This window comes from Cetorhinus maximus, chromosome 23, assembly GCF_964194155.1.
Source record: "Cetorhinus maximus chromosome 23, sCetMax3.hap1.1, whole genome shotgun sequence".
NCBI lineage: Eukaryota > Metazoa > Chordata > Chondrichthyes > Lamniformes > Cetorhinidae > Cetorhinus > Cetorhinus maximus.
Genome location: NC_135901.1, coordinates 35565366 through 35585236, shown reverse-complemented (window position 1 = coordinate 35585236; position 19871 = coordinate 35565366). Strand labels below are relative to the sequence as shown.

Sequence of the window (19871 nt, the reverse complement as noted above, 5' to 3'; positions counted from 1 at the left end):
GTGGAGTTTGGGGTTCAGTGTTAGTGGAGTTTGAAGGTTTAGTCTTAGTGGGGTTTCGGGTTTCAATGTCAGTGGAATTTGGGGGTTCGGTGTTCACGGGGTTTGGGGGTTCAGTGAGTGTAGAGTTTAGGGTTCAACGTTAATGGGGTTTGGGGGGGTCAGTGTTAGTGAGACTTGGGGGTTCACTGGTAGTGGGGCTTGGGGGGCTCAGTGTCATTTAATGTCCTGCAATCATTCTCGGGGTGTGGGCGTCTCCGATTCAATAACCCAAGTTGATATTATTTAATCATTCCATCGATTGGGGGTTCAGTGTTTTGGGGGTTCAGTGTTGGTGGTGTTTGGGGGTTCAGTGTTTCTGTGGTTCAGTGATTTGGAGTTTCGAGACTATAGTGTTTTTGGAGATTCAGGGTTTGGGGGTTCAGTGTTTGTGGGGTCTGGACATTCAGTGTTAGTGGGATTTGGGGGTTCAACAAGCACTTATTGTGAGTAACACTCCCTGTTACTATCACAGACCCGGAGACGTCACACAACGAGGGATCCGAGGATCAATGGAGTCGAGACTCCAATCGGCGTCCATCCTTTGTCACAGGTGGATCATCAGGCTCAGGTACCTGACTTGTCACACACTGGGTTGCTCTCTCTGTGTTTAATTTATTAATTACATTCCTCCTCTGTTTTAACACTCGGTGCTCTATCTCTCTTACTTATTAAAGACATACCTCCTCTATTTGCATACTGGGTTGCTCTCTCTCTGTAATTTATTAATTACATTCCTCCTCTACTTTCATACTGGGTACTCTCTCTCTCTCTCTTATGTATTAATTACATTCCTCCTCTATTTTCACACTGGGTTTCTCTCTCTCTAATTTATTAACTACATTGTGCCTCGATATTCACACTGGGTTATTCCCTCTCTAATTTATTAATTACATTCCTCATCTATTTTCACACTAGGTTTCTCTCTCTCTAATTTATTAATTACATTGCTCCTCTATTTTCTCACTGGGTTCCTCTCTCTCTGTCTCTAATTTATGAATTACATTCCTCCTCTATTATCACACTGGGTAGCTCTCACTCTCTCTCTAATTTATTAATTACATCCCCCCTCTATTATCCAACTGTGTTGCTCTGTCTCTCTCTCTTACTAATTACATTCCTCCTCTATTTTCCTAGTTGGTTAATCTCTCTGTCTGTCTCTAATTTGCTAATTACATTCCTCCTCTATTTTCACACTGGGTTACTCCCTCTCACTAAATTATTAAGTACATTCCTCCTCTATTTTCACACTGGATTACTCTCTCTCTATGATTTAATAATTACAGTCCTTGTCTATTTTCACACTGGGCTACCCTCTATCTCGAATTCATTAATTACATTCCTCCTCTATTTTCACACTGGGTTACTCTATCTCTATAATTTATTAATTACATTCCTCGTCTATTTTCACATTGTTCCTTTCTCTCTATCTAATTTATTAATTAAATACCTCTATTTTCACACTGGGTTGTTTTCTCTCTAATGTATTAATTACATTCCTCCGCTATTTTCACACTGGGTTGGTCTCTCTCTCTCAAATTTATTAATTACATTCCTCTTCCATTTTTACACTGGGTTACTCTCTCTCTCTCTCATTTATTAATTACATTCCTCTGTATTTTCCCACTGGGTTACTCTCTCTCTCTCTCTAATTTACTAATTACAATCCTCCTCTTTTTTCAGCCTGGGCTACTCTATATCTCAGATTTTTAAATTACATTCCTACATCTATTTTCTCACTGGGTTACTCTCTCTCTCTCTAATTTATTAATTACATTCCTCTTCTATTTTCACACTGGGTTACACTCTCTCTCAAATTTATCAATTACATTGCTCCACTAGTTTCACACTGGGCTACTCTCTGTCTAATTTATTAGTTACATGACACCTCTATTTTCACACTGGATTGCTCTCTCTAATGTGTCAATTACATTCCTCCTCTATTTTCACACTGCATTTTGCTCTCTCTCTAATTTATTAATTACATTCATCCTCGATTTTCACACTGGGTTATTTTCTCTCTATCTCTCTAATTTATTAATTAGATTCCCCTTCTATTTTCACACTGTTGCTCTGTCTCTCTAATTTATTAATAACATTAATCCTCTACTTTCACACTGGGTTGCTATCTCTCTCTCTAAGTTATTAATTACATTCCTCTTCTATTTTCACACTTGGTTGCTCTCTCTCTCTCTAAATTATTAATCACATTCCTCCTCTATTTTCACACTGGGTTGCAGTCTCTCCAATTTATTAATTACATTCCTCCTCTATTTTCATACTGGGTTGCTCTCTCTCTCACTAATTTTTGTAATTACATTCCTCTTCTATTTTCACACTGGGTTGCTCTCTCTCTCTCTCTAATTTATTAATTACATTCCCTCTCTATTTTCACACTGTTGCTGTCTCTCTAATTTATTAATTTCATTCAGCCTTTGTTTTCACAATGGGTTTCTCTCTCTATTTTATTAATTACATTTGTCTTCTATTTTCACAATGGATTGCTCTTTCTCCCTCTTATTCAATAAATTCGTCCTCTATTTTCACACTGGGTTGTTCTCTCTAATTCATTAATTACATTCCTCCTCTATTTTCACACTGGGTTGCTCTCACTCTCTCTAATTTAATAATTATATTACTCTTCTATTTTCACACTGGGTTGCTCAGTCTCTCTAAATTATTAATCACCTTCCTCTATTTTCACACTGAGTTACACTCTTTCTCTCTAATTTTTTAATTGCATTCCTCTATTTTCACACTGGGTTGCTGTCTCTCTCTCTCCAACTTATTAATTACATTCCTCCTCTATTTTCACACTGGGTTACGCTCTATCTCTCTCTAATTTATTAATCACATTCCTCCTTTATATTCACACCGGATTACTATCTGTCTCTAATTTATTAATGACATTCATCCTCTATTTTCAGGATGGGTTGCTCTCTCTATAATTTATTAATTACATTCCTCAACTACTTTCAAACTGGGTTGCTCTGGCTCTCTAATTTATTAATTAGATTCTTCCTTTATTTTCACAATGAGTTGTTCTCTCTCTCTCATTTATTAATGAATTCCTGATCCATTTTCACACTGGGTTTTTCTCTCTCTGTCTAATTTATTAATTACATTCCTCCTCTATTTTCATGGTGGGTTACTGGCTCTCTCTCATTTATTAATTAATTCCTGCTCCATTTCCACACTGGGATTCTCTCTCTCTCTAATATATTAATCACATTTTCCTCTATTTGCACTCTGGGTTACTTTCTCTCTTCAATTTATTAATTACAATCCTCCTCTATTTTCACACTGGGTTACTCTCTATCTCAAATTTATTAATTACATTCCTCCTCTATTTTCAGCATGGGTTGATCTCTCTCTTATTCAGTACATTCCTCCACTATATTCATATGGGGTTGTTCTCTCTAATTTATTAATTACATTCCCTCTCTATTTTCACACTGGGCTACTCTCTCTCTCTAATATATTAATTACATTCCTCGTCTATTTTCACACTGGGTTTCTCTCTCTCTCTAATTTATTAATGACATTCCTCTATTTTCACACTGGGTTACTCTCTCTCTCTAATTTATTAATTACATTCCTCTTCTTTTTTCACACTTGGTTACTCTCTTTCTTAAATTTATTAATTAGATTCCACCTGCATTTTCAAACTGGGTCTCCTTCTCTAATTTATTAATTACATTACTCCTCTCTTTTCACACTGGGTTCCTCACTCTCTCTAATTTACTAATTACTTTCCTCTTCTAATTTCACACTTGGTTGCTCTCTCTCTCTCCAATTTATGGAAAACTTTGCTCTGCTATTTTCACTCTGGGTTCCCCTCGCTCTCTTTAATTTATTAATTAAATTCCTTCTCTATTTTCACATTGGGTTTCTCTCTCTCTCTCATATATTAATTACATGCCTCCTCCATTTTCACACTGGGTTGCTCTCACTCTCTCATTTATTAATTAATACCTGCTCCATTTTCACGCTGGGTTTTTCTCTCTCTCCAATTTATTAAGTACATTCCTCCTCTATTTTCCCACTGGGTTACACTCTCTTTCTCTAATTTATTAATTACATTACTCCTCTCTTTTCACACTGGGTTCCTCACTCTCTCTAATTTATTACTTACACTCCTCTTCTATTTTCACATTGGGTTGTGCTCTCTCTCTCTCTAATTTATGGATTACATTGCTCCGCTATTTTCTCGCTTGGTTCCGCTCTCTCTCTCTAATTTAATAATTCAATTCCATCTCTATTTTCACACTGGGATACTCCCTCTCTCTGGTTTATTAATTTCATTCCGCCTCTATTTTCACACTGGGTTGCTCCCTCTCTCTAATTCATTAATTACATTCCTCTTCTATTTTCACTCTGGGTTGCTCTCTCTAATTTATTAATTACTTTCCTCCGCTATTTCCACACTGGGTCACTCTCTCTAATTTATGAATTACATTCCTCCTGTAATTTCATGCTGGGTTACTCTCTCTCTCTAATTTATTAATTACATTCCTCCTCCATTTTCACACTTGGTTGCTCTCCCTATCTTATTAATTAGTACCTGCTCCATTTTCAGACAGGGTGTCTCTCTCTCTCTAATTTATTAATTACATTCCTCTATTTTCATGCTTGGTTACTCGGTCTCTAACATATTAGTTACATTCCTCCTCCATTTTCCCACGGGGTTTCTCTCTCTCTCTAATTTATTAATTACATTCCTCCTCTATTTTCACACTGGGTTGCTCTCTCTCAATTATTAATTACATTCCTCCTCTATTTTCACACTGGTTTTATCTCTCTCTAATTAATCAATGACATTCCTCCTCTATTTTCACACTGGGTTATTCTCGATCTCAAATTTATTAAGGACATTCCTCCTCCATTTTCACACTGGGTCTCCTTCTCTAATTTATGAATTACATTCCTCCTCTATTTTAACACTGTGTTACTCTCTCTCTCTCTCTATTTTATTAATTATATTCCTCCTCTATTTTCATGCTGGGTTACTCGCTCTCTCTCATTTATTAATTAATTCCTGCTCCATTTCCACACTGGGTTTATCTCTCTCTCTAATTTATTAATTACATTCCTCCTCTATTTTCATGCTGGATTACACGCTCTGTCTCTAATATTTGGATTACGTTCCTCCTCTCTTTTCACACTGGGTTGCTCTCTGTCTAATTTATTAATTACATTCCTCCTCTATTTCAACACTGGGTTACTTTCTCTCTCTCTCTCTCCAATTTATGAACTAGATTCCTCCTCTATTTTCACACTGGTTTGCTCCCTCTAATTTATTAATTACATTCCTCCTCCATTTTCACATGGGGTCTCCTTCTCTAATTTATGAATTGCATTCCATGTCTCTTTTCACATTGGGCTACGATATCTCTCACTAATTTATTAATTACATTACTCCTCCATTTTCACAATGGGTTACTCTCTCTCTCTATTTTATTAATTACATTCCTTCTCTATTTTCACACTGGGTTACTCTCTCTCTAATTTATTAATGAAAATCCTCTATTTTCACACTGGATTACTCTCTCTCACTCTAATTTATTAAGTACTTTCCTCCTCTATTTTCACACTGGTTTGCTCTCACGCTCTAAATTATTAATTATATTCCTCCTCCATTTTCACACTGGGTTGCTCTCTCTGATTTATTAATTACATTCCTCCTCTATTTCACAATGGGTCTCTCTCTCTAATGTATTAATTACATCCCTCGTCTATTTTCACACTACGTTTCTCTATCTCTCTCTAATTTATTAAGTACATTCCTCCTCTATTTTCACACTGGGTTCCTCTTGCTGTCTCTCATTTATAAATGACATTCCTCCTCTATATTCACACTGGTTTACTCTCTCTTTCTAATTTATTAATTACATTCCTCTTCTAGTTTCACATTGGGTTGTGCTCTCTCTCTCTAATTTAATAATTCAATTCCATCTCTATTTTCACACTGGGTTACTCCCTCTCTAATTTATTAATTTAATTCCTCCTCTATTTTCACACTGGGTTGCTCCCACTCTCTAATTTATTAATTACATTCCTCTTCTATTTTCACACTGGGTTGCTCTCTCTAATTTATTAATTACATTCCTCCTCTATTTTGACACTGGGTCACTCTCTCTAATTTATGAATTACATTCCTCCTGTAATTTCATGCTGGTTTACTCTCTCTCTCTAATTTATTAATTACATTCCTCCTCCATTTTCACACTGGGTTGCTCTCTCTAATTTATTAATTACATTCCTCCTCTATTTTCACACTGGGTTGCTCTCTCACCCTAATTTATTAATTAATACCTGCTCCATTTCCAGACAGAGTTTCTCTCTCTCTCTAATTTATTAATTACATTCCTCTATTTTCATGCTTGGTTACTCATTCTCTAACATATTAGTTACAATCCTCCTCTATTTTCAGACAGAGTTTCTCTCTCTCTCTAATTTATTAATTACATTCCACCTCTATTTTCACATTGGGTTGCTCTCTCTCATTTATTAATTACATTCCTCCTCTATTTTCACACTGGTTTTATCTCTCTCTAATTGATCAATTACATTGCTCCTCTATTTTCACATTGGGTTATTCTCGATCTCAAATTTATTAAGGACATTCCTCCTCCATTTTCACACTGGTCTCCTCTAATTTATGAATTACATTCCTCCTCTATTTTAATACTGGGTTACTCTCACTCTCTCTATTTTATTAATTATATTCCTCCTCTATTTTCATGCTGGGTTACTCGCTCTCTCTCATTTATTAATTAATTCCTCCTCTATTTCCACACTGGGTTACTTTCTCTCTCTCTCTCCAATTTATGAACTAGATTCCTCCTCTCTTTTCAAACTGGCTCTCCTTCCCTAATTTATGAATTACATTCCACCTCTATTTTCACATTGGGCTACGCTATCTCTCACTAATTTATTAATTACATTACTCCTCTATTTTCATGCTGGGTTACACGCTCTGTCTCTAATATTTGGATTACGTTCCTCCTCTATTTTCACACTGGGTTACTCTCTATCTCAAATTTATTAATTACATTCCTCCTCTATTTTCAGCATGGGTTGATCTCTCTCTTATTCAGTACATTCCTCCACTATATTCATATGGGGTTGTTCTCTCTAATTTATTAATTACATTCCCTCTCTATTTTCACACTGGGCTACTCTCTCTCTCTAATATATTAATTACATTCCTCGTCTATTTTCACACTGGGTTTCTCTCTCTCTCTAATTTATTAATGACATTCCTCTATTTTCACACTGGGTTACTCTCTCTCTCTAATTTATTAATTACATTCCTCTTCTTTTTTCACACTTGGTTACTCTCTTTCTTAAATTTATTAATTAGATTCCACCTGCATTTTCAAACTGGGTCTCCTTCTCTAATTTATTAATTACATTACTCCTCTCTTTTCACACTGGGTTCCTCACTCTCTCTAATTTACTAATTACTTTCCTCTTCTAATTTCACACTTGGTTGCTCTCTCTCTCTCCAATTTATGGAAAACTTTGCTCTGCTATTTTCACTCTGGGTTCCCCTCGCTCTCTTTAATTTATTAATTAAATTCCTTCTCTATTTTCACATTGGGTTTCTCTCTCTCTCTCATATATTAATTACATGCCTCCTCCATTTTCACACTGGGTTGCTCTCACTCTCTCATTTATTAATTAATACCTGCTCCATTTTCACGCTGGGTTTTTCTCTCTCTCCAATTTATTAAGTACATTCCTCCTCTATTTTCCCACTGGGTTACACTCTCTTTCTCTAATTTATTAATTACATTACTCCTCTCTTTTCACACTGGGTTCCTCACTCTCTCTAATTTATTACTTACACTCCTCTTCTATTTTCACATTGGGTTGTGCTCTCTCTCTCTCTAATTTATGGATTACATTGCTCCGCTATTTTCTCGCTTGGTTCCGCTCTCTCTCTCTAATTTAATAATTCAATTCCATCTCTATTTTCACACTGGGATACTCCCTCTCTCTGGTTTATTAATTTCATTCCGCCTCTATTTTCACACTGGGTTGCTCCCTCTCTCTAATTCATTAATTACATTCCTCTTCTATTTTCACTCTGGGTTGCTCTCTCTAATTTATTAATTACTTTCCTCCGCTATTTCCACACTGGGTCACTCTCTCTAATTTATGAATTACATTCCTCCTGTAATTTCATGCTGGGTTACTCTCTCTCTCTAATTTATTAATTACATTCCTCCTCCATTTTCACACTTGGTTGCTCTCCCTATCTTATTAATTAGTACCTGCTCCATTTTCAGACAGGGTGTCTCTCTCTCTCTAATTTATTAATTACATTCCTCTATTTTCATGCTTGGTTACTCGGTCTCTAACATATTAGTTACATTCCTCCTCCATTTTCCCACGGGGTTTCTCTCTCTCTCTAATTTATTAATTACATTCCTCCTCTATTTTCACACTGGGTTGCTCTCTCTCAATTATTAATTACATTCCTCCTCTATTTTCACACTGGTTTTATCTCTCTCTAATTAATCAATGACATTCCTCCTCTATTTTCACACTGGGTTATTCTCGATCTCAAATTTATTAAGGACATTCCTCCTCCATTTTCACACTGGGTCTCCTTCTCTAATTTATGAATTACATTCCTCCTCTATTTTAACACTGTGTTACTCTCTCTCTCTCTCTATTTTATTAATTATATTCCTCCTCTATTTTCATGCTGGGTTACTCGCTCTCTCTCATTTATTAATTAATTCCTGCTCCATTTCCACACTGGGTTTATCTCTCTCTCTAATTTATTAATTACATTCCTCCTCTATTTTCATGCTGGATTACACGCTCTGTCTCTAATATTTGGATTACGTTCCTCCTCTCTTTTCACACTGGGTTGCTCTCTGTCTAATTTATTAATTACATTCCTCCTCTATTTCAACACTGGGTTACTTTCTCTCTCTCTCTCTCCAATTTATGAACTAGATTCCTCCTCTATTTTCACACTGGTTTGCTCCCTCTAATTTATTAATTACATTCCTCCTCCATTTTCACATGGGGTCTCCTTCTCTAATTTATGAATTGCATTCCATGTCTCTTTTCACATTGGGCTACGATATCTCTCACTAATTTATTAATTACATTACTCCTCCATTTTCACAATGGGTTACTCTCTCTCTCTATTTTATTAATTACATTCCTTCTCTATTTTCACACTGGGTTACTCTCTCTCTAATTTATTAATGAAAATCCTCTATTTTCACACTGGATTACTCTCTCTCACTCTAATTTATTAAGTACTTTCCTCCTCTATTTTCACACTGGTTTGCTCTCACGCTCTAAATTATTAATTATATTCCTCCTCCATTTTCACACTGGGTTGCTCTCTCTGATTTATTAATTACATTCCTCCTCTATTTCACAATGGGTCTCTCTCTCTAATGTATTAATTACATCCCTCGTCTATTTTCACACTACGTTTCTCTATCTCTCTCTAATTTATTAAGTACATTCCTCCTCTATTTTCACACTGGGTTCCTCTTGCTGTCTCTCATTTATAAATGACATTCCTCCTCTATATTCACACTGGTTTACTCTCTCTTTCTAATTTATTAATTACATTCCTCTTCTAGTTTCACATTGGGTTGTGCTCTCTCTCTCTAATTTAATAATTCAATTCCATCTCTATTTTCACACTGGGTTACTCCCTCTCTAATTTATTAATTTAATTCCTCCTCTATTTTCACACTGGGTTGCTCCCACTCTCTAATTTATTAATTACATTCCTCTTCTATTTTCACACTGGGTTGCTCTCTCTAATTTATTAATTACATTCCTCCTCTATTTTGACACTGGGTCACTCTCTCTAATTTATGAATTACATTCCTCCTGTAATTTCATGCTGGTTTACTCTCTCTCTCTAATTTATTAATTACATTCCTCCTCCATTTTCACACTGGGTTGCTCTCTCTAATTTATTAATTACATTCCTCCTCTATTTTCACACTGGGTTGCTCTCTCACCCTAATTTATTAATTAATACCTGCTCCATTTCCAGACAGAGTTTCTCTCTCTCTCTAATTTATTAATTACATTCCTCTATTTTCATGCTTGGTTACTCATTCTCTAACATATTAGTTACAATCCTCCTCTATTTTCAGACAGAGTTTCTCTCTCTCTCTAATTTATTAATTACATTCCACCTCTATTTTCACATTGGGTTGCTCTCTCTCATTTATTAATTACATTCCTCCTCTATTTTCACACTGGTTTTATCTCTCTCTAATTGATCAATTACATTGCTCCTCTATTTTCACATTGGGTTATTCTCGATCTCAAATTTATTAAGGACATTCCTCCTCCATTTTCACACTGGTCTCCTCTAATTTATGAATTACATTCCTCCTCTATTTTAATACTGGGTTACTCTCACTCTCTCTATTTTATTAATTATATTCCTCCTCTATTTTCATGCTGGGTTACTCGCTCTCTCTCATTTATTAATTAATTCCTCCTCTATTTCCACACTGGGTTACTTTCTCTCTCTCTCTCCAATTTATGAACTAGATTCCTCCTCTCTTTTCAAACTGGCTCTCCTTCCCTAATTTATGAATTACATTCCACCTCTATTTTCACATTGGGCTACGCTATCTCTCACTAATTTATTAATTACATTACTCCTCTATTTTCATGCTGGGTTACACGCTCTGTCTCTAATATTTGGATTACGTTCCTCCTCTCTTTTCACACTGGGTTGCTCTCTGTCTAATTTATTAATTACATTCCGCCTCTATTTCCACACTGGGTTACTTTCTCTCTCTCTCTCTCCAATTTATGAACTAGATTCCTCCTCTATTTTCACACTGGTTTGCTCTCGCGCTCTAAATTATTAATTATATTCCTCCTGCATTTTTACAGTGGGATGCTCTCTCTGATTTATTAATTACATTCCTCCTCTATTTCATAATGGGTCTCTCTCTCTAATTTATAAAATATATTCCATCTCTATTTTTACACTGGGTTACTCTCTCTCTCTATAATTTATTAATTACATTCCACCTCTATTTTCACACTGGGTTGCTCTGCTTCTCTCTCTAATTTATTAATTAGATGCCTCTTCTATTTTCACACTGGGTCTCTCTCTCTAATTGATTAATTACATTCCCCCTGTATTTTCACACTTGGTTGCTCTCTCTCTCTCTCTAATTTATTAATTACTTTTCTCTTCTATTTTCACATTGGATTGCTCTCTCCCTCTCTCTCTAATTTATTAATTACATTCTTCTGCCACTTTCACACTGGGTCACTCTCTCTAATTTATGAATAACATTCCTCCTGTAATTTTATGCTGGGTTACTCTCGCTCTCTTATTTATTAATTACATTCCTCCTCTATTTTTACACTTGGTTGCTCTCTTTCTCTAATTTATTAATTACATTCCTCCTCTATTTTCACATTGGGTCTCTCTCTCTAATGTATTAATTACATTCCTCGTCTATTTTGACACTGCGTTTCTCTATCTCTCACTAATTTATTATTTACATTCCTCCTCTATTTTCACACTGGGTTCCTCTCTCTGTCTCTCATTTATAAATTACATTCCTCCTCTATATTCACACTGGTTAACTCTCTCTCTCTAATTTATTACTCACATTCCTCTTCTATTTTCACATTGGGTTGTGCTCTCTCTCTCTCCAATTTATGGATTACATTGCTCCGCTATTTTCTCGCTTAGTTCCGCTCTCTCTCTCAAATTCTATTTTCACACTGGGTTACTCCCTCCCTCTCATTTATTAATTTCATTCCGCCTCTATTTTCACACTGGGTTGCTCTCTCTCATTTATTAATTACATTCCACCTCTATTTTCACACTGGGTTGCTCTGCTTCTCTCTCTAATTTATTAATTAGATGCCTCTTCTATTTTCACACTGGGTCTCTCTCTCTAATTGATTAATTACATTCCCCCTGTATTTTCACACTTGGTTGCTCTCTCTCTCTCTCTAATTTATTAATTACTTTTCTCTTCTATTTTCACATTGGATTGCTCTCTCCCTCTCTCTCTAATTTATTAATTACATTCTTCTGCCACTTTCACACTGGGTCACTCTCTCTAATTTATGAATAACATTCCTCCTGTAATTTTATGCTGGGTTACTCTCGCTCTCTTATTTATTAATTACATTCCTCCTCTATTTTTACACTTGGTTGCTCTCTTTCTCTAATTTATTAATTACATTCCTCCTCTATTTTCACATTGGGTCTCTCTCTCTAATGTATTAATTACATTCCTCGTCTATTTTGACACTGCGTTTCTCTATCTCTCACTAATTTATTATTTACATTCCTCCTCTATTTTCACACTGGGTTCCTCTCTCTGTCTCTCATTTATAAATTACATTCCTCCTCTATATTCACACTGGTTAACTCTCTCTCTCTAATTTATTACTCACATTCCTCTTCTATTTTCACATTGGGTTGTGCTCTCTCTCTCTCCAATTTATGGATTACATTGCTCCGCTATTTTCTCGCTTAGTTCCGCTCTCTCTCTCAAATTCTATTTTCACACTGGGTTACTCCCTCCCTCTCATTTATTAATTTCATTCCGCCTCTATTTTCACACTGGGTTGCTCTCTCTCATTTATTAATTACATTCCACCTCTATTTTCACACTGGGTTGCTCTGCTTCTCTCTCTAATTTATTAATTAGATGCCTCTTCTATTTTCACACTGGGTCTCACTCTCTAATTGATTAATTACATTCCCCCTGTATTTTCACACTTGGTTGCTCTCTCTCTCTCTCTCTCTCTAATTTATTAATTACTTTTCTCTTCTATTTTCACATTGGATTGCTCTCTCCCTCTCTCTCTAATTTATTAATTACATTCTTCTGCCACTTTCACACTGGGTCACTCTCTCTAATTTATGAATAACATTCCTCCTGTAATTTTATGCTGGGTTACTCTCGCTCTCTTATTTATTAATTACATTCCTCCTCTATTTTTACACTTGGTTGCTCTCTTTCTCTAATTTATTAATTACATTCCTCCTCTATTTTCACATTGGGTCTCTCTCTCTAACGTATTAATTACATTCCTCGTCTATTTTGACACTGCGTTTCTCTATCTCTCACTAATTTATTATTTACATTCCTCCTCTATTTTCACACTGGGTTCCTCTCTCTGTCTCTCATTTATAAATTACATTCCTCCTCTATATTCACACTGGTTAACTCTCTCTCTCTAATTTATTACTCACATTCCTCTTCTATTTTCACATTGGGTTGTGCTCTCTCTCTCTCCAATTTATGGATTATATTGCTCCGCTATTTTCTCGCTTAGTTCCGCTCTCTCTTTCAAATTCTATTTTCACACTGGGTTACTCCCTCCCTCTCATTTATTAATTTCATTCCGCCTCTATTTTCACACTGGGTTGCTCTCTCTCATTTATTAATTACATTCCACCTCTATTTTCACACTGGGTTGCTCTGCTTCTCTCTCTAATTTATTAATTAGATGCCTCTTCTATTTTCACACTGGGTCTCACTCTCTAATTGATTAATTACATTCCCCCTGTATTTTCACACTTGGTTGCTCTCTCTCTCTCTCTCTCTCTCTAATTTATTAATTACTTTTCTCTTCTATTTTCACATTGGATTGCTCTCTCCCTCTCTCTCTAATTTATTAATTACATTCTTCTGCCACTTTCACACTGGGTCACTCTCTCTAATTTATGAATAACATTCCTCCTGTAATTTTATGCTGGGTTACTCTCGCTCTCTTATTTATTAATTACATTCCTCCTCTATTTTTACACTTGGTTGCTCTCTTTCTCTAATTTATTAATTACATTCCTCCTCTATTTTCACATTGGGTCTCTCTCTCTAATGTATTAATTACATTCCTCGTCTATTTTGACACTGCGTTTCTCTATCTCTCACTAATTTATTATTTACATTCCTCCTCTATTTTCACACTGGGTTCCTCTCTCTGTCTCTCATTTATAAATTACATTCCTCCTCTATATTCACACTGGTTTACTCTCTCTCTCTCATTTATTACTTACATTCCTCTTCTATTTTCACATTGGGTTGTGCTCTCTCTCTCTAATTTATGGATTACATTGCTCCGCTATTTTCTCGCTTGGTTCCGCTCTCTCTCTCTAATTTAATAATTCAATTCCATCTCTATTTTCACACTGGGATACTCCCTCTCTCTGGTTTATTAATTTCATTCCGCCTCTATTTTCACACTAGGTTGCTCCCTCTCTCTAATTCATTAATTACATTCCTCTTCTATTTTCACTCTGGGTTGCTCTCTCTAATTTATTAATTACTTTCCTCCGCTATTTCCACACTGGGTCACTCTCTCTAATTTATGAATTACATTCCTCCTGTAATTTCATGCTGGGTTACTCTCTCTCTCTAATTTATTAATTACATTCCTCCTCCATTTTCACACTGGGTTGCTCTCCCTATCTTTTTAATTAGTACCTGCTCCATTTTCAGACAGGGTTTCTCTCTCTCTCTAATTTATTAATTACATTCCTCTATTTTCATGCTTGGTTACTCGGTCTCTAACATATTAGTTACATTCCTCCTCCATTTTCCCACGGGGTTTCTTTCTCTCTCTAATTTATTAATTACATTCCTCCTCTATTTTCGCACTGGGTTGCTCTCTCTCAATTATTAATTACATTCCTCCTCTATTTTCACACTGGTTTTATCTCTCTTTAATTAATCAATGACATTCCTCCTCTATTTTCACACTGGGTTATTCTCGATCTCAAATTTATTAAGGACATTCCTCCTCCATTTTCACACTGGGTCTCCTTCTCTAATTTATGAATTACATTCCTCCTCTATTTTAACACTGGGTTACTCACTCTCTCTCATTTATTAATTAATTCCTGCTCCATTTCCACACTGGGTTTATCTCTCTCTCTAATTTATTAATTACATTCCTCCTCTATTTTCATGCTGGATTACACGCTCTGTCTCTAATATTTGGATTACGTTCCTCCTCTCTTTTCACACTGGGTTGCTCTCTGTCTAATTTATTAATTACATTCCTCCTCTAATTCAACACTGGGTTACTTTCTCTCTCTCTCTCTCCAATTTATGAACTAGATTCCTCCTCTATTTTCACACTGGTTTGCTCCCTCTAATTTATTAATTACATTCCTCCTCCATTTTCACATGGGGTCTCCTTCTCTAATTTATGAATTGCATTCCATGTCTCTTTTCACATTGGGCTACGATATCTCTCACTAATTTATTAATTACATTACTCCTCCATTTTCACAATGGGTTACTCTCTCTCTCTATTTTATTAATTACATTCCTTCTCTATTTTCACACTGGGTTACTCTCTCTCTAATTTATTAATGAAAATCCTCTATTTTCACACTGGATTACTCTCTCTCACTCTAATTTATTAAGTACTTTCCTCCTCTATTTTCACACTGGTTTGCTCTCACGCTCTAAATTATTAATTATATTCCTCCTCCATTTTCACACTGGGTTGCTCTCTCTGATTTATTAATTACATTCCTCCTCTATTTCACAATGGGTCTCTCTCTCTAATGTATTAATTACATCCCTCGTCTATTTTCACACTACGTTTCTCTATCTCTCTCTAATTTATTAAGTACATTCCTCCTCTGTTTTCACACTGGGTTCCTCTCTCTGTCTCTCATTTATAAATGACATTCCTCCTCTATATTCACACTGGTTTACTCTCTCTCTCTCTAATTTATTAATTACATTCCTCTTCTAGTTTCACATTGGGTTGTGCTCACTCTCTCTAATTTAATAATTCAATTCCATCTCTATTTTCACACTGGGTTACTCCCTCTCTAATTTATTAATTTAATTCCTCCTCTATTTTCACACTGGGTTGCTCCCACTCTCTAATTTATTAATTACATTCCTCTTCTATTTTCACACTGGGTCACTCTCTCTAATTTATGAATTACATTCCTCCTGTAATTTCATGCTGGTTAACTCTCTCTCTCTAATTTATTAATTACATTCTTCCTCCATTTTCACACTGGGTTGCTCTCTCTAATTTATTAATTACACTCCTCCTCTATTTTCACAGTGGGTTGCTCTCTCTCCCTAATTTATTAATTAATACCTGCTCCATTTCCAGACAGGGTTTCTCTCTCTCTCTAATTTATTAATTACATTCCACCTCTATTTTCACATTGGGTTGCTCTCTCTCATTTATTAATTACATTCCTCCTCTATTTTCACACTGGTTTTATCTCTCTCTAATTGATCAATTACATTGCTCCTCTATTTTCACATTGGGTTATTCTCGATCTCAAATTTATTAAGGACATTCCTCCTCCAATTTCACACTGGACTCCTCTAATTTATGAATTACATTCCTCCTCTATTTTAATACTGGGTCACTCTCGCTCTCTCTATTTTATTAATTATATTCCTCCTCTATTTTCATGCTGGGTTACTCGCTCTCTCTCATTTATTAATTAATTCCTCCTCTATTTCCACACTGGGTTACTTTCTCTCTCTCTCTCCAATTTATGAACTAGATTCCTCCTCTCTTTTCAAACTGGCTCTCCTTCCCTAACTTATGAATTACATTCCACCTCTATTTTCACATTGGGCTACGCTATCTCTCACTAATTTATTAATTACATTACTCGTCTATTTTCATGCTGGGTTACACGCTCTGTCTCTAATATTTGGATTACGTTCCTCCTCTCTTTTCACACTGGGTTGCTCTCTGTCTAATTTATTAATTGCATTCAGCCTCTATTTCCACACTGGGTTACTTTCTCTCTCTCTCTCTCCAATTTATGAACTAGATTCCTCCTCTATTTTCACACTGGTTTGCTCTCGCGCTCTAAATTATTAATTATATTCCTCCTGCATTTTCACACTGGGACGCTCTCTCTGATTTATTAATTACATTCCTCCTCTATTTCATAATGGGTCTCTCTCTCTAATTTATAAAATATATTCCATCTCTATTTTTACACTGGGTTACTCTCTCTCTCTTTAATTTATTAATTACATTCTACCTCTATTTTCACACTGGGTTGCTCTGCTTCTCTCTCTAATTTATTAATTAGATGCCTCTTCTATTTTCACACTGGGTCTCTCTCTCTAATTTATTAATTACATTCCCCCTGTATTTTCACACTTGGTTGCTCTCTCTCTCTCTCTCTCTAATTTATTAATTACTTTTCTCTTCTATTTTCACATTGGATTGCTCTCTCCCTCTCTCTCTAATTTATTAATTACATTCTTCTGCTACTTTCACACTGGGTCACTCTCTCTAATTTATGAATAACATTCCTCCTGTAATTTTATGCTGGGTTACTCTCGCTCTCTTATTTATTAATTACATTCCTCCTCTATTTTTACACTTGGTTGCTCTCTTTCTCTAATTTATTAATTACATTCCTCCTCTATTTTCACATTGGGTCTCTCTCTCTAATGTATTAATTACATTCCTCATCTATTTTGACACTGCGTTTCTCTATCTCTCACTAATTTATTATTTACATTCCTCCTCTATTTTCACACTGGGTTCCTCTCTCTGTCTCTCATTTATAAATGACATTCCTCCTCTATATTCACACTGGTTTACTCTCTCTCTCTAATTTATTACTCACATTCCTCTTCTATTTTCACATTGGGTTGTGCTCTCTCTCTCTCTAATTTATGAATTACATTCCTCCTGTAATTTCATGCTGGATTACTCTCTCTCTCTAATTTATTAATAACATTCCTCCTCCATTTTCACACTGGGTTGCTCTCCCTATCTTATTAATTAATACCTGCTCCATTTTCAGACATGGTTTCTCTCTCTCACTAATTTATTAATTACATTCCTCTATTTTCATGCTTGGTTACTCAGTCTCTAACATATTAGTTACATTCCTCCTCTATTTTCACACTGGGTTTCTTTCTCTCTCTAATATATTAATTACATTCCACCTCTATTTTCACACTGGGTTGCTCTCTCTCATTTATTAATTACATTCCTCCTCTATTTTCACACTGGTTTTATCTCTGTCTAATTAATCAATGACATTCCTCCTCTATTTTCACACTGGGTTATTCTCGATCTCAAATTTATTAAGGACATTCCTCCTCCATTTTCACACTGGGTCTCCTTCTCTAATTTATGAATTACATTCCTCCTCTATTTTAACACTGTGTTACTCTCTCTCTCTCTCTATTTTATTAATTATATTCCTCCTCTATTTTCATGCTGGGTTACTCGCTCTCTCTCATTTATTAATTAATTCCTGCTCCATTTCCATACTGGGTTTATCTTTCTCTCTAATTTATTAATTACATTCCTCCTCTATTTTCATGCTGGGTTACACTGTCTCTAATATTTGGATTACGTTCCTCCTCTCTTTTCACACTGGGTTGCACTCTGTCTAATTTATTAATTACATTCCTCCTCTATTTCCACACTGGGTTACTTTCTCTCTCTCTCTCTCCAATTTATGAACTAGATTCCTCCTCTATTTTCACACTGGTTTGCTCCCTCTAATTTATTAATTACATTCCTCCTCCATTTTCACACGGGGTCTCCTTCTCTAATTTATGAATTGCATTTCATGTCTCTTTTCACATTGGGCTACGATATCTCTCACTAATTTATTAATTACATTACTCCTCCATTTTCACAATGGGTTACTCTCTCTCTCTATTTTATTAATTACATTCCTTCTCTATTTTCACACTGGGTTACTCTCGCTCTAATTTATTAATGAAAATCCTCTATTTTCACACTGGATTACTCTCTCTCACTCTAATTTATTAAGTACTTTCCTCCTCTATTTTCACACTGGTTTGCTCTCGCGCTCTAAATTATTAATTATATTCCTCCTCCATTTTCACACTGGGTTGCTCTCTCTGATTTATTAATTACATTCCTCCTCTATTTCACAATGGGTCTCTCTCTCTAATGTATTAAATACTTTCCTCGTCTATTTTCACACTGGGTTTTTCTCTCTCTCTCCCTAATTTATTAATTGCATTCTACCTCTATTTTCACACTGGATTGCTCTCTCTAATTTATTAATAACATTCCTCCTCTATTTTCACACTGAGTTGCTCCCTCTCTCTAATTTGTTAATTTATATTCCTCTTCTATTTTCATACCGGGTTGCTCTCTCTCTCTAATTTATTAATTTCATTCCTCTTCTATTTTCACACTGGGTTCCTCTCTGTCTAATTTATTAATTACATTCCTCCTCTTTTTCACACTGGGTCTCTCTCTCTAATGTATTAATTACTTTCCTCGTCGATTTTCACACTAGGTTTCTCTCTCTCTCTAATTACTTAAGTACATTCCTTCTCTAATTTCACACTGGGTTACTCTCTCTCTCGCTAATTTATTTATTACATTCGTCCTCCATTTTCTCACTGGGTCTCTCTCTCTAACGTATTAATTACATTCCCCTTCTATTTTCACACTGGGTTTCTCTCTCTCTCTGTCTCTAATTTATTAATTAGATTCCACCTCTATTTTAATACTGGGTTGCTCTCCTTCTCTCTCTAATTTATTAATTAGATGCCTCTCCTATTTTCACACTGGGTCTCTCTATCTAATTTATTAATTACATTCCCACTGTATTTTCACACTGGGTTGCTCTCTCTCTCTCTCTCCCTAATTTATTAATTACATTCCTCCGCTATTTTCACACTGGGTCACTCTCTCTAATTTATTAATAACATTCGTCCTGTAATTTTATGCTGGGTTACTCTCTCTCTCTAATTTATCAATTACATTCCTCCTCTATTTTTACACTTGGTTGCTCTCTTTCTCTAATTTATTAATTACATTTCTCCTCT

The 19871-nt window shown here is 35.4% G+C and overlaps 1 long non-coding RNA gene across 1 annotated transcript in view; it reads left to right on the top strand.

Annotated features, from left to right (window-relative positions):
- The first annotated feature begins 502 nt into the window (after positions 1-502).
- Positions 503-19871, top strand: part of LOC144697571 (uncharacterized) — a 358368-nt gene continuing 338999 nt past the window's right edge. The window contains exon 1 of the long non-coding RNA XR_013580393.1: positions 503-607. This is a non-coding gene — a long non-coding RNA (uncharacterized LOC144697571). The remainder of the gene's footprint in view (positions 608-19871) is intronic.